Raw genomic sequence first — 16,255 nt, forward strand, 5'->3', positions numbered from 1 at the left:
TGAACAAGTTTACCATAAACAGATTTGCACTGATTGCTTTAGTGTTAGAGATACTAGCCGAACAATGCATTTAGCCCCCATGTTATATTTTTAGCCATAGCGGCCTCCTGGTTGATGATTGGGCTCATCGGATACATTTTTTAAAACTAAATATCATGAAGATAATTTAGTCCAAGTTTTGTTTTATTTGGCACAGTAGTTTCAACAAAAATTTACGAGAATTGACTTTAAGGGGCAATTACTCCTTATGGGATCAATATTAATATTGGTCATTTTGACTTATTTGTAGATCTTACTTTGCTGAACAATTTTCCTGTTTACAACTTATCTTTATCTATTATAATATTGTAGATAATAACCAAAAACTGCAAGTTTTAAATTTCCTAAAAATTACCAATTGAGGTTCAGAAACCCAACAATGGTTTTCTGATACGTGTGCAAATTTTAGTGCAGATAAAACACGACTTGCTGAAAGTTTTAAATGTGGCCAGGTCTGCTCTAAATGCTTTAGTGTCAGAGATATTAGCCAGCAATTACATTTTACCCCATGTTTTGTTTAGGCATGGCAGCCATCTAGGTTGATTGGTGGTGTTATAAGGATACATTTTAAAACTAGACATTCTAAGGATGGTTAAGTTTGGTTTAATATGGCCCATTAGTTTCAGAGGAGAAGATTTTTGTGAAAGTTAACGGACGACGACGGACGAAGGACGCCCAGTGATGAGAAAAGCTCAATGGGCAAGTTAAGCTAAAAAAAAAAACGTCAGAAGTTAACATTTGGATTATTAGTTAGTAACATCAGACGTAGATGTAGAAAATGTTACTCCTTTTACTTGAAGTCGGATTCGTCGAAGTTAAGATATTATCCCTACTGCCATTCTATTACGGGATACCTAATATCACCCTAGACCGAAAGGTTGCAAAAATTGAAAAAGAACCAAAATATCGTACTCCATCTCAAATGGACTGGAAACAGTGTCTTCAGGTCATAAAAGACTTTTTTTCTTGGCATTATATAAAGTAGGTTAAACGGTAGAAATTTAAATACAAAACTCTAGATTTTTATTTTAAAAAAATATATGATTGATGTGGATATCCGATTTTCACATTTTAAAAATAAGTCAGAAAAAGATAAAAAAAAACCACATTAATACGCCTATTTCTAGAATAATAATTCAACTTCAATTTTATTTAAATGATTTGTGTTTGTACCGCCCGACTAAATATCGTTTCATCTCGACCTCTCGTAAGTGTTCTACAAATAATAATTCAGTGTTTTACTAGTTTTGTAACTACTATCAAATAACTTATCATTAAGTTGTGTAATAAAATATATGAAAGTAGTGGGATTTACTGGAGACAAACAACTCATATGATTGTTTCGATAACTGCGTGTTTTGTATTGTCCTTTTTTATTCTGTTGACAGTTTTCACTTTTAAACTCTTTACACGTCTACACAACCTTATCAGACAAAAGTGTTCCTGTTGAATCAAATGGCCGTTTGGTAAATCTTAATACAAATAAATTTTCTGCAACTTATTTGTGGTCTTCTTCTCTGGTGAAAAATGGCAATATGCTAGATACACATACTGGTGGTGTGATGAGAAGAATGAAGCTGTAAATATTCTCCTTGATAATATTTATGTACGTTTCGGTAAAGAGTTAATCGACAGGTAATCGGTATTCCTTTGAACACTAATTAGAACCATTCAATAACAGACTTGTGTTTATACTGCTATGCATCACAGTTTATAATCAAACTCAGTACAAACCCGTCTTAAATGTATTTAATTGTTACATTCAATATAACCATTATCTAAATGATTTTTTAAAGTTTCAAAAATCAAATTATCTAAATATCTCGCCGAAATTTCCTCAAAGAAACTCACTTCAAATAAATTAAATGTAAACGGCATAACTGTCCTTTCCAAGATTTATATATTTCAGTTTTACACGGGGAAACTCCACACTAACACATACGACAAAAGGGAAGATATTTCGTTCCCTAATGTTAATTTTCCTTTTTTCATGGTGATTTTCCTTTGTCACCGACTTACGGTGTTTATATTTCACAACTTATTCTCTTTGGCCGTGTATGATGTACAGGTTTGGTTTCAAACTAACGTAAACTTTGTATAACTTTATAATTATTAATTCAGGAATTTTGGCACCGCAAATTACTAAAACTTTTATAAGGTTCTCCATAGATATAAAGATTTGGTTTTTAAGTTTAGTTGTAATTAATTTCAAATGGGGTACACAGCCAAATTTTGCTCACGTGAATCTCATTTCACCTTAATTTCACGTGAAGTGATTTCATGTGAAATTCACGTTAAATTTTCACGTTAATTTCACATGAAGTGATTTCACGCGAAATTCACGTTAAATGTTCACGTTAATCCTACGTGAAGTGATTTCACGTGAAATACACATTAAATTTCCACGTGAATTTCACGTGAAAAAATATAAATAGTGTCTTTGTTATAAAAAATTAACTGAAAATCAAAAATTTTGTCAACATCTCATACCTTGTATTATATGTATCATATATTCCCTGCGAATCTTTATTTATTTTAAAAAATTCTAATTTCACGTGAAATTCACGTGAAATTCATGTGAAAATATTCATGTTAGATTCAAGTGAAAAATCTCACGTTAAATCGTAACTCCTGTGAAAGTAATGTTCCATTTTATCTGAATTAAACCACGAGTTAATAAGACAAATTTTAATTTATTGAGTTAAATTTTTGCAATATGAGAAACAAATTCACCTTAATTTTACACATACTATTATTCATTCCAATTTTCCTTTTGCAAAATTGAATCATTTCAAAGCTGTTATTCTTTGTGTCTCAAGAAGTACATAAAAGTGGGACATAGAATCAATGTAATGATTAATATTCATCTTTCTTAAGCATGAATTACCTCCCTTGCTAATGGGTTAGATGCAAATACAAAAACATGTTGGTTTTGAATTATATTTTCTATCACTGTTTATATTTATCTCTAGTAGAGTCACTAAATCGGAATTTTGTATACATGTGTATCTCTTATTTGAATTTCAAATTCATAGATGCATATATTATATTGATGGACTAATTGATTTACTAGTAATATTACTATAATTATTAATTAGTAAATTTAAATACTTTTACACATCTTATGCCTTCTTTACTTTTATACTTTTAAAAAATGTTGAAGGTGACTCCAACTTATGAAATAGATTACTCACTCACAGTTACTGCAATAGATTCTTTACTCCCAATAATTGCAAAGAAAATAAATGGTAATATATATATATATATGAGTCTAAAAGATTGTGTAACAATACCGATAAATAGATGGAAAACAAAACACTAATATCATCGCACAAAGATGGAATACATGTGTATCTCTTATTTGAATTTCAAATTCATAGATGATATTCAACACTTTTTAGTGTTTTGTTTTTCATCTATTTATCGGTACTGTTACACAATCTTTTAGACTCATATAATTTTTCCTGTTTGTGTAGTATTGTCAATTTTGATGATCCAATACCTATTAAGTTTACTGGTTGGTAGATTCTTATAGACACTATATATATATATATATCATTTACTTCCAAACATGAGTTATCTACCCTTTTGACTGTGCATAAAGCTTTTCCTCAAACTAACCAATGTCAAGAAAATTTGTGATCAATTTGAATTGCACATAACTTTAACATTAGGACATGTGAATAAAAACAGTAAGTATACAGAAACGAATTTTATCTGTTCTAAACTTTGTTAATAAATGTAATTTTAAATGTTTATTATTCTAATATGACGTGATTCTTTAGCTTTGTGAACAACACTGTGATAAAATTCTCGATAAAATATACTTAGCGCAGACTCAGAGATATACATAGTAATGGCTGTTACAATATACTTCCCACGTAAATCTACATGTATTGGAACCTATTTGCAGGCCCTTTGCCGATTTTATTGTTTTAAAAAGTGCAATTAAAAAAAGACAAAATAACTTTTATTCTTATTCGTATGCATAATAAAAGGAAGTAATGCACAAGAGCTCGGGGAAATCAACAAAATAAAAATAAAATAAAATTCCGCGAAAGTTTATTAATCTTTTTGGCGCGTTTAAGTCATTTCAAAACATGACGTCATACAAATGAAACCGCTAAAGTTGAATGTTTTCTGTTACGTGAACCATCGGAATTCGTATGCTATTGTATTAAAACTAATTTTTGAGGTAGGTTTTGTTTTATTTTCTATTCTATTGCATTTTTCGCATATCTACTCATTTCAGCAAGTCAACATGGCGGCTCCTTAGTTACAAAATGTCGACTTTGGATTTGACGGAAGCTTACGAGAAAAACATGTAAATTAAAAATGGCAAATGTTGGGTTTGAGAATTTAAAGAATTAAAATGATTTTTTCCAGCAGTTATTCTAGAAATAAACTTCGCAAGCTACATATTTATAAAGATATTTGAGCTTTATCTAACAGGGAGTAAAAAAGAACAGCCACACACACAGCATACCCTCCCTCGCTTCAGTTTTTTAATGACCGTATTTGTCCTATTAGAATCGAAATAATTCATGGAAGCCATAGATTGTTGGAAATTTACACATGGCCTGGGCCGTGATATTCGTTAATTTTATACCTCGCTAACGCTCAGGATAAAATTCGAATATCACGGCCCAGGCCATGTGTAAATTTCCAACAATCTATGGCTTCCATGAATTATTTCTTAAATTTCTTAAGGGTATATTTAAAGTGCAGTATAAAACTGCTATGCTTTTACAAATATCAAAAATGTTTGATTGATAAAAGTGGTGAATGTTAATAACTTGATCCCTCACCCAAATTAAGGAAGTAAAATATTATATCAGGAATTATATGTGTATTGACTAGATAGCAATTGATTTGTTTAAATTTTACACTTTACAAATATTCCATACTGTTTTTTATACTGTAAAAGATTTCTCAATTTCCCTCAAGAGTTGATGAGTTGTCCGGGTTTGTCAAACTATGGGGGAAATTTAAACTAAAACATGTAACAGCTTTATCTTTATTTAGTTTTTATAATTTTTGGTATGAAATATTAGGTTTATTTTAAGTAGTTTATTTAGGATTGTCCTTATTAACTCTGGAAAAAGGTTAATGTAAAATTTTGAGTGTTTTCTTATGGGAATTTTTTTCCAATCCATGTAGGAAAATAGTTACAGAAAAAAAGGCAAAGTAAATAAAGTTACAATAATTGACAGATATGGGTTCTAGGATATTGAAAAAGTTTGAGAAGACTTGTAAAAAGAAAAGGTACCGTAGGAATGTGGTAAATCCCCCCCCCCCCTTTTCCCATAAAATCTGCTTCAGAACTGAATTCAAATTTTTAATTATCTTTTTAACTTTATTCATATTAAATGAATAAATTCATGGCCTTTAATATACATAGTGTCTTAGATGGATTAGTAGGCTGTTTATTGTCTGCTATTTGGACAGGTTGTTGTCTCTTTGACAATTGTTTCCCACTTCCATTGTAAATTTTATGTATGTTATGAAAACTTATTGACTGACAGTAAAATATTATTTCAGAGGCGGATTTAGGAGGGGGGGGGGGGTCGCATCCCGCCCCCTTTTTGGGAATAAAATTGGTTGCTTATATAGGGAATCACTGAAGCGTGACTGGGGCGGGCCCCCTCTTAGGCAGTCAGTGGGCCCCACTTATGAAATTTTTGGATCCGTCCCTGTATTTGAAAGCTAAATGTGTGGTAAATGATTGCTAATTAGACCAGGCTGGTTTATTTCTCATTGAATAAACGTATTTACACTTTTGGTATTTAGCTGTACCTTGCCTCCGAATGACCTTATATCACCTCCGAATAACCCTTTGACGTAAAGCAACAATCACTTGTTAGTTGTGACATCATATGTTTTGTATTATGAGGTCAAAGTTTACGGGAACCTGTGTGATGTTATGTAATGGCGGACAAATTTGCATACAAGTGTAAATACGTCTATTAAAGTTAAGCATTTATCTTTATATATATATTATTTTACACAATGAAATCACAGTCATAATCTGTAATTATGTTAACTAATATAATAGTCCTAGTCATCTGAGACTACTATATATGTGTTATAGTATTCTCAGCAGTCATTAATTGAAATTATAGACTCACTATAGTTAAATAAAGTTATTATATTATATAAATTAAAGGGTTGTAAGGGTAGTCCATGTGGAGGTGATCCTTTGTAAAGGATGCTTATGAACAAAATAATTGGTTATATGTTCCAAGAATTTGTATAGTATAATTTAACAGAATGGGGATAACTTTTTTCACATGGAGAAATGCTTTGAACATCAGCAAAATATCCGCCAATCCTCAGTCCGGATTCGGATTTTTTTAAAACGCTTGAAAGATACAGATTATGACGCGTTTTGAAGAGAAGGACGCAGCCGATTGTCAACAACAATAGTTCTTGTTTTAGCTACTTTAACAAGACAACCAATACCAAGGAGCTATGATTTAATAAATACTCGAGGATATACTACAGCTTACTCAAACACAAATGATTTAATAGTGCAGAAATAAACAGAAATCTTCAATGACTGAATCTTTTCATCTTCAAGTTTTGTATAGACTGTACACTGCTGTATAGTGACTTACATGTAGTGTCCGTTCGACATGATTCACGACGCCCAAGAACCTGTTCGCCCATGATGGATTCGCCCTGATTTTTATTATATGTTGTCTACTTGCATATTGTTTATTATTTGAACAGAGTATGGCAAAGAATATTGAACAAGTGAAACTGCGAGCTACTGCTCACTGATGATACCCCCGCCGCAAGTGGATAATATTAATAGTGTAAAAATATGCAAGTGTTCGGTAAACAGGAAGTTGTCGAGTGATGAATCTGAAAACGCATCACACGGTATAGCTGACTTATATAAATCCTGAAACCAAATTTCAGAAATCCTTGTATTGTAGTTCCTTTGAAAAATGTGACGAAAATTTTCAACTTGGCTATCATGTGTAAAATCATACAAGTGTTCGGTAAACAGGAAGTTGTCGAGTGATGAATCTGAAAACGCATCACACGGTATAGCTGACTTATATAAATCCTGAAACCAAATTTCAGAAATCCTTGTATTGTAGTTCCTGAGAAAAATGTGACGAAAATTTTCAACTTGGCTATCATGTGTAAAATCATACAAGTGTTCGGTAAACAGGAAGTTGTCGAGTGATGAATCTGAAAACGCATCACACGGTAAAGCTGACTTATATAAATCCTGAAACCAAATTTCAGAAATCCTTGTATTGTAGTTCCTGAGAAAAATGTGACGAAAATTTTCAACTTGGCTATCATGTGTAAAATCATACAAGTGTTCGGTAAACAGGAAGTTGTCGAGTGATGAATCTGAAAACGCATCACACGGTATAGCTGACTTATATAAATCCTGAAACCAAATTTCAGAAATCCTTGTATTGTAGTTCCTTAGAAAAATGTGACGAAAATTTTCAACTTGGCTGTCATGTGTAAAATCATACAAGTGTTCGGTAAACAGGAAGTTGTCGAGTGATGAATCTGAAAACGCATCACACGGTATAGCTGACATATATAAATGTTGATACCAAATTACAGGAAGGGTGGATGTATAGTTCCTGAGAAAAATGTGACGAAAGTTTCATGGGACGGACTGACTGACGGACGGACTGATGGACTGACGGACTGACGGACTGATGGACGGACGGACGGACAGACAGAGGTAAAACAGTATACCCCCCCTTTTTTAAAGCTTATATAAATCCTGAAACCAAATTTCAGAAATCCTTGTATTGTAGTTCCTTTGAAAAATGTGACGAAAATTTTCAACTTGGCTATCATGTGTAAAATCATACAAGTGTTCGGTAAACAGGAAGTTGTCGAGTGATGAATCTGAAAACGCATCACACGGTATAGCTGACTTATATAAATCCTGAAACCAAATTTCAGAAATCCTTGTATTGTAGTTCCTGAGAAAAATGTGACGAAAATTTTCAACTTGGCTATCATGTGTAAAATCATACAAGTGTTCGGTAAACAGGAAGTTGTCGAGTGATGAATCTGAAAACGCATCACACGGTAAAGCTGACTTATATAAATCCTGAAACCAAATTTCAGAAATCCTTGTATTGTAGTTCCTGAGAAAAATGTGACGAAAATTTTCAACTTGGCTATCATGTGTAAAATCATACAAGTGTTCGGTAAACAGGAAGTTGTCGAGTGATGAATCTGAAAACGCATCACACGGTATAGCTGACTTATATAAATCCTGAAACCAAATTTCAGAAATCCTTGTATTGTAGTTCCTTAGAAAAATGTGACGAAAATTTTCAACTTGGCTATCATGTGTAAAATCATACAAGTGTTCGGTAAACAGGAAGTTGTCGAGTGATGAATCTGAAAACGCATCACACGGTATAGCTGACATATATAAATGTTGATACCAAATTACAGGAAGGGTGGATGTATAGTTCCTGAGAAAAATGTGACGAAAGTTTCATGGGACGGACTGACTGACGGACGGACTGATGGACTGACGGACTGACGGACTGATGGACGGACGGACGGACAGACAGAGGTAAAACAGTATACCCCCCCTTTTTTAAAGCTTATATAAATCCTGAAACCAAATTTCAGAAATCCTTGTATTGTAGTTCCTTTGAAAAATGTGACGAAAATTTTCAACTTGGCTATCATGTGTAAAATCATACAAGTGTTCGGTAAACAGGAAGTTGTCGAGTGATGAATCTGAAAACGCATCACACGGTATAGCTGACTTATATAAATCCTGAAACCAAATTTCAGAAATCCTTGTATTGTAGTTCCTGAGAAAAATGTGACGAAAATTTTCAACTTGGCTATCATGTGTAAAATCATACAAGTGTTCGGTAAACAGGAAGTTGTCGAGTGATGAATCTGAAAACGCATCACACGGTAAAGCTGACTTATATAAATCCTGAAACCAAATTTCAGAAATCCTTGTATTGTAGTTCCTGAGAAAAATGTGACGAAAATTTTCAACTTGGCTATCATGTGTAAAATCATACAAGTGTTCGGTAAACAGGAAGTTGTCGAGTGATGAATCTGAAAACGCATCACACGGTATAGCTGACTTATATAAATCCTGAAACCAAATTTCAGAAATCCTTGTATTGTAGTTCCTTAGAAAAATGTGACGAAAATTTTCAACTTGGCTATCATGTGTAAAATCATACAAGTGTTCGGTAAACAGGAAGTTGTCGAGTGATGAATCTGAAAACGCATCACACGGTATAGCTGACATATATAAATGTTGATACCAAATTACAGGAAGGGTGGATGTATAGTTCCTGAGAAAAATGTGACGAAAGTTTCATGGGACGGACTGACTGACGGACGGACTGATGGACTGACGGACTGACGGACTGATGGACGGACGGACGGACAGACAGAGGTTAAACAGTATACCCCCCTTTTTTTAAAGCGGGGGTATAAAAATTCGGCGAATATGTGTATTGCTGCAAACGAAAAATTATTTTCCCTTTATTTTGTTTAAGTACTTATCTTTATTGATATTTGTTTACTGTTACAATTCATGCAGTATTGTAACAGAGACATATATAATAAATAAACTGTCTGTTTGTAGTCTCTTTGACATCATTCCACATTTCTATTCTCAATTTTATCAAAATACTTTTCATGTTTTACAATTCGTATATGTACATCATTGTTTGTACTCATTTTTTACTAGTTTATCAAAACAAAATGTTATTTTCGGTCTCACTAATTGCTAATTACTGACAAGAAGAATATTTGTTTATGATTCAAACCGATTCTACATTGTACATGTTGTACTACATGTATCTTATCTATGATTAACTCAAAGTCATATATAGATAACAAAACACTTGCAGTTTAATATCACATACATTTGTACGTACAGGACAATAGTTATCACATACATTTGTACATGACACAGGACAATCAATGACAAGTTTCAAGACTTGCTAGCAGTAACTGAAAGCCAGCACAAATACCTAATCTGTCGTACACTCTTATTCTGCAGGTGGTTGTACCTTACTGTTTACATTAGATACCATTTAACGTCATATCATAAGGAAAACAATTGTGTTGATTTCTCTTATTCAAACATATTTGGATAACAATTTATAGAAAACTACCACAAGGGCCAGGGGATTTCCAGCTAGGGGGGGGGGATGTTCCCATACATTTTTGTAAGTCTTGAACTGGCAAAATGGTATGAATAAATAACTACAACAAGACGATACAATATAAAAAAAAGATGTGGAATTGATTGTCAATGAGACAACTCTCCACAATACACTAAACGACACAGAAAGTAACAGCTTAAGGTCACCGTACAGCCTTCAACAATAAGCAAAGCCATTATCACCATGATCACATACTCTGATAGCTACATTTACATGTATGGAAGGCCTCAAAATCACAAATGTACATGTAAAACATTACATCAAGAAAACTAATGGATGAATTAATAAACAAAAAAAAAAAAGAACAAAAAATAAATATCATTATGTACAATGTAACTAACAAATCAACAAAGAAGAACCACTGAATTACAGACTCCTGACTTGGGACTGGCACATACATATACAGAAAGTTGCAGTTAAACATCATTGACATGTAAAGGGAATCCCAACCCTCACCCTTATTATAGTTCTATTTATTTTAGATTATGACAAGCAGTAACAAGTTTACAGATCAAGCTCAATATATATTTTGTTCAGAAAAAGTAACTTCAGATGTTTTATTTTTGCAGAGCTATACGTAGTCCTTAGACTTAAAAAAATTCATGCAAATAATCAGTTTATTTCTTTTTTTGGGGTTATACATGCTTGAAAATATTGATCTGATTCTTATGATTTATCATGATTATTGTATAGTTTTTCCATGACAAGTTGCATATCAAGTGTAAAATTTGTTTCAGTTCAGACGTTTTTATTTTAGAAGAAACTGATCTGGAATTATGGTTCAAAACAAGAATTTTTCATGTTTCATGGCAATAAATTGTGTATGTGTAGAATCTCTATAAAATTATACATGTATGTAGCATTGTAGGTTCCATACCTCAAAAGGAAGGTTTTGATTGCTCTTTTGGGTAATGGACAAAACCTTTTTATAATTATGGGAAAAAAACGAGGATTTTTGGTATCAAACATTAAACTCTTGAATAATATGCATGTACATTGCATGCATTGTGCATCATTTGTGTATGTTCATACATCTTAACGAAAATATAGATATAAGAAGATACGGTATCATTTCCCTTCACCCAAGATTAAATGACATAGAAGTTCACATATTATTTTTATGGTGCTGTGGGTTTACCGTGCCCTATAAATTGTTAAACAATCCTAGTAAACTTATCGATCTTTTAAACAAACTTATTCTAAAAGGTTACCAATTCAACACTGTTATTAGATATTCGATTATTGTTTTTTATTGTTATTGATGTTATTTTTGTTATTGGTTAATTAAAAGCAACATTAATATTATTATTATATACATAGGCACATTTATATATCTACAATCTGTCAATACCTGTATCCTGACATTGTACAAGATCATGATTTTCTCTGACTGTTTATTATGTCTTTATGCTAAATCCATTGGATGTTAGATGTGTACAGTTTGATAATTTAGTCTTAGATGCATGCTTTTAATATACGTTGTTATTGAACTAGCTGTCAGTAACTGTGAGTAATCTCAGATCTTTACTTAGTGTGTTTTTGTTGTTAGGATGTACAAGTACCAAGTCACGTCTACTTTGTGTTTTGTAAGATGTATTTATATTTGTATCCATCCGGTGATTTTAGCCTTTTTCAACTGATTCCATAGTTCGTTCTTATGTTGTACTGCTACACAACTGTCCCAGCTTAGGGTAGGGTTGTGAATCCGCTAACATGTTTAACTCAGTCAGTTGCAGTATGTTTATGTCTGTCCGAAGAAAGATATCAGTCTGTAATTCAGTGGTTGTCGTTTTTAGATGTGCTACATATTTGTTTTATTTTTGTTAATTTGTTTGTACATAAATTAGTCCGTTAGATTTCTCGTTTGAATTTTTTAAACATTATTTGGCCAATAAAGGGCCTTTATAGCTGATTGTGCGGTTTCACAAGCCACGCCTCTTTTAGGGAGACATATAATATTCATAGATATAAATATGTTAATTGTTAACGTACATGTACTGGTTCCTAGATATGATCTTTGTGTTTTATCTCAAATCCAATTCAAAAGTCACACCTGAGAACTTGACCTTGACCGTGATTTGATTTTCTAAGTAAGAAACTAGGGGTCTCAAATAAAAACATTCCAGGACACAACGGCTGAAGTGGCTCACGAGTCTAAAATCAAATTGTTTATTTGATATAGGATTTCGCTTTATTTTTGTATAAATGAACTTTATCTTATTCTTAATAGAAAAATAAAATAAAAAAATGGGGTAACCGTTTATTTACACTTACAATCTGCCTTTGAAAGAAGCATACATTTTTGTAAAAACACTTTATTTTTGTTCAACTAATAGGAGAAATAGAGGTGATTTCGAAATAAAACAAAAAACCTTAATACAGAAATCGCTCAAAGGACTAGGGCTATAAGAGCCATTATTTGCCCCATCCCCAAATTTCATTTAATTTGTCATGTTGTAACTCTATACCATAGACCTTTTGAAAAAATTGCATTTTATGTCTAACTCATTTATTCTGTTGCCTAGCAACCAATATAATGGCGGAGTTAAACTCATCAAATATGATTAATATACAGCTTAAATCTATCTATATTTGAAATTAAACCCGTTTCGTATGTAATGAACTCTACACTTGTACACTATTTAAATATTACATAATAAATGCACATTTTTACCAAATTCACTGTTGTTTCTCTCTAGCAACACATCTGTATCAATGGCAACGGCAATTTGTTTTCTATTTTACAAGATTTAAATTTAAATATGTTGCAACAAAAATTCAAATTGTAAAAAGTAATTAACTCCAAAGAAAATGTTAAGGGGTAAAGCAATATTGAAACATAAACAAACAAAACAAAACACCGGGTATTGCTGATATATACAAATTGTGAATCTAGTGCTGGGTGGGGTCTCACTTATCAGCGACAAGAAGAATATTATGACAAGAACACCTATTTAACGCTAAGAAATCTTAATATTATTTATCTAAAATAAATAGATACAGACACATGCATTAAACATGTTAAAGGGTGTTTCTAAATATCTGTGTATTTCCATTACAGTACTTATGTTTCAGGTAGGGGTTGGGGATTTGGGGGGTTGGAGGCAATTCTACATTTGTTTTTATGTATGGGAAGGTCGACTTTCCATACATATATATATATATATCGCTAATGTCAGTCAGCAGGGTTAAAGCACATCAGTTGTTCGACCTGTTACTCAAATGCGTTTTGTTTAAATATACTTTTTCACTATTTTGGTTGTTTGGAAAATGTTGTTTGTGCTGTATTTAGACCCTTCCAAAACGAACTTTGTTTTACATGCACACGTATGAAAATGGCGGTTTTTATCCAACGCAATCATAGGTTTCAACGTAGTTTTCAATTTAGACTTGTTTATATATATTGCTGGTGATACGATGGATAAATCTGTTGTAGAGTTGTCACTAACTCAGACGTACTAATAAATATAATTATTTTCTGTGACTGTATCTTGCATTAATTTGTAGGATCCTTGACTATAGGTAATTGAGCTGATCTGTAACAATAACATCTCCATGCCTTATGTATCATGTACTGTAGTACGACGCTAGATTAAAACTGACGAGGAAAGGTAACACACGACCACCGAAAGCTTTATTATGAAGCCCAGGTAGTCGTGTGGTCTAGCGAGACGGCTACAGTGCAGACGATTAGGTGTCACGATATCTCAGTAGCATGGGTTCGAATCCCGGAGAGGGAAGAACAAACAATTTTCGAAAACAAATTAACAGATCTAACATTGTTGGGTTGATGTTTAGACGAGTTGTATATACATAATGTACACAGCCATGTATCACCATCATTGGATTAATCTGTTGTAGAGTTGTCACTGACTCAGACGTACTTATATATATATATAACAAGTCTAAAAGGGTACAACATCACCAAAAACACAATAAACGAACAATATGTTAGATATTTCGGATAACAGATATCCTTCCTCGGTAATTGCACGATGACAAACGAATCATGTCAATTCAAATTAAGACTCTATCAATATCTTGAAATTGATACAATTTAAGCGAACGCTGAAACAATTTTAAAATTTCCAAACACTACAAAGATATGCCAGAATAAAAATAGTTATTTACGATGTGAACTGGCACAACTCTAAATTCCCAAAGGTATATATAAGTACGTCTGAGTCAGTAACAACTCTACAACAGATTTATCAATCCATGCTACTGAGATATCGTGACACCAAATTCCCTGTAATGAAGCCGTCCCGCTAGACCACACGACCACCTGGGCTTCATTAGACTACCTTTTGCCGTTTCCGTTCTCTAACCATCAAATTTAATGAAACGTGTTCTCTATGTTCATTACCAATAAAGACACATCCAATTGGAATGATTAAAAGTTATTTACATTCTCAAAATAAATCTCATGTTTCTCGCCAATTATGTAAATCTAAGCAAAATAATCTTTTAAATTCGGTACTTTGTCTCCCGTCCCCTTTTCTGATAACATAAATCATGAATCCGACCCTTATACCAGAGAGAAGATTGCACAATTCAAACACCAGATTTTAAATTGATGATAGGCACAAACATATGAAATGTACAGATTTTGTTATGTTGCATGTATTTCTAAAATTTTATAATTAAAGCAAAAAGTCCTCAAAGTTGACTCCCTTACAATGGGTGTCATTAGGTACGTATTTTTTTACAAGTTCAACTAGATATACTTACATAAATGATACTAGGAATACAAGTTACATTCATTAAAAAAAAAGTTCCTAAAGGTATAAGAATGTATAAACTAAACTTTGTCAGATGAATAGGTCCAATTTGGACGCCAAATTTCAGCTTTTTATTGCTCCGCTTGGCTATAAAAAATATAGAATAAACTATCGCACCAATCTTGCACCAACAATATTTTTCATCCAAATGTATGAACTTATCAAAATGATTAAATTTCTAATTGGTGCAAGCCTGGTGCTGTGGTCAAAATTTATGAAAAATAAACATTCAAATTTCTGTATTTTTGCTTATTATCTGAATTATTACGTCATTAATCCTTTTTTTTGTAAGATAAAAACAGTTTTTTAATCATTGACTCATATTATAAGAATTTATAGATCAAAATATGCTCTGTTAGAATTTTATTATCTTGTAAATCTTGGGCCATTTTAGGCAATTAAAGCACCTACTCCTACAAAAGTTTAAGTACAGCTCATTTAAAAATTATAATAAAAAATACTGGTCACCGATGATTTAAAAAAGATATTTCAGTTTTAATGTAAAAAATGGGAGATAATTTGGAACTTTGTCAGTGATATCTACATTTTAAAATTCATCTGAGGCCAACACGAATTGAGTTTTTTTAATAATTTTGTACCATATGACCAAAAAAACAACAACTACTAAAGTTAAAATCTGTAATGAAAAATAAATGTTTATTTTTTTCTGAAATTGTTATACCCTCGAGCCTCTTTAACGTTTTTTTTTAATTGAAAAAAACATACCGAAAAATTTATTTAGTAAAGGTATATAACTCTTTGCTTCAATCCAAATTAGCAAAAATTTCCTGGTAGTCTGGTCAAACTAAGTTCGAACCTTTAACGTATTGCAACAGAAAATGTTTTAGTTCTAATCTTTAGTATTAAGCCCCAAATATACACAGGAAAAAGTCCTATAAAATCCCCCTTGAAGAAAAATCAAAATCAGCATTTTTAACTTCTTATGAATATTAAAATTGGAAAGGGAGATAACACTGCAAAAATGAGGCTTTTTGTGCAACTTTTGGTTGATTTTCTGAAAGTTCCTTTTGAAATACTTTGATGGGGTTATAAATTCGTATATGACTATATTAGATATTGTTCTGCTCATGAAATGTACAAAATCGAAGTGTTGCGGGTATTTTTATATTTTTTTGAAAATTTTTATATTAAAGAAATAGCAAATTTATGGCTTTTTGACCATTTTGAAAGCATAATGTGAATATTTGGTTTTGTTTCTATCTGTTT

The sequence above is a fragment of the Mytilus galloprovincialis genome, chromosome 9, assembly GCF_965363235.1.
Source record: "Mytilus galloprovincialis chromosome 9, xbMytGall1.hap1.1, whole genome shotgun sequence".
Classification (NCBI taxonomy): Eukaryota; Metazoa; Mollusca; class Bivalvia; order Mytilida; family Mytilidae; genus Mytilus; species Mytilus galloprovincialis.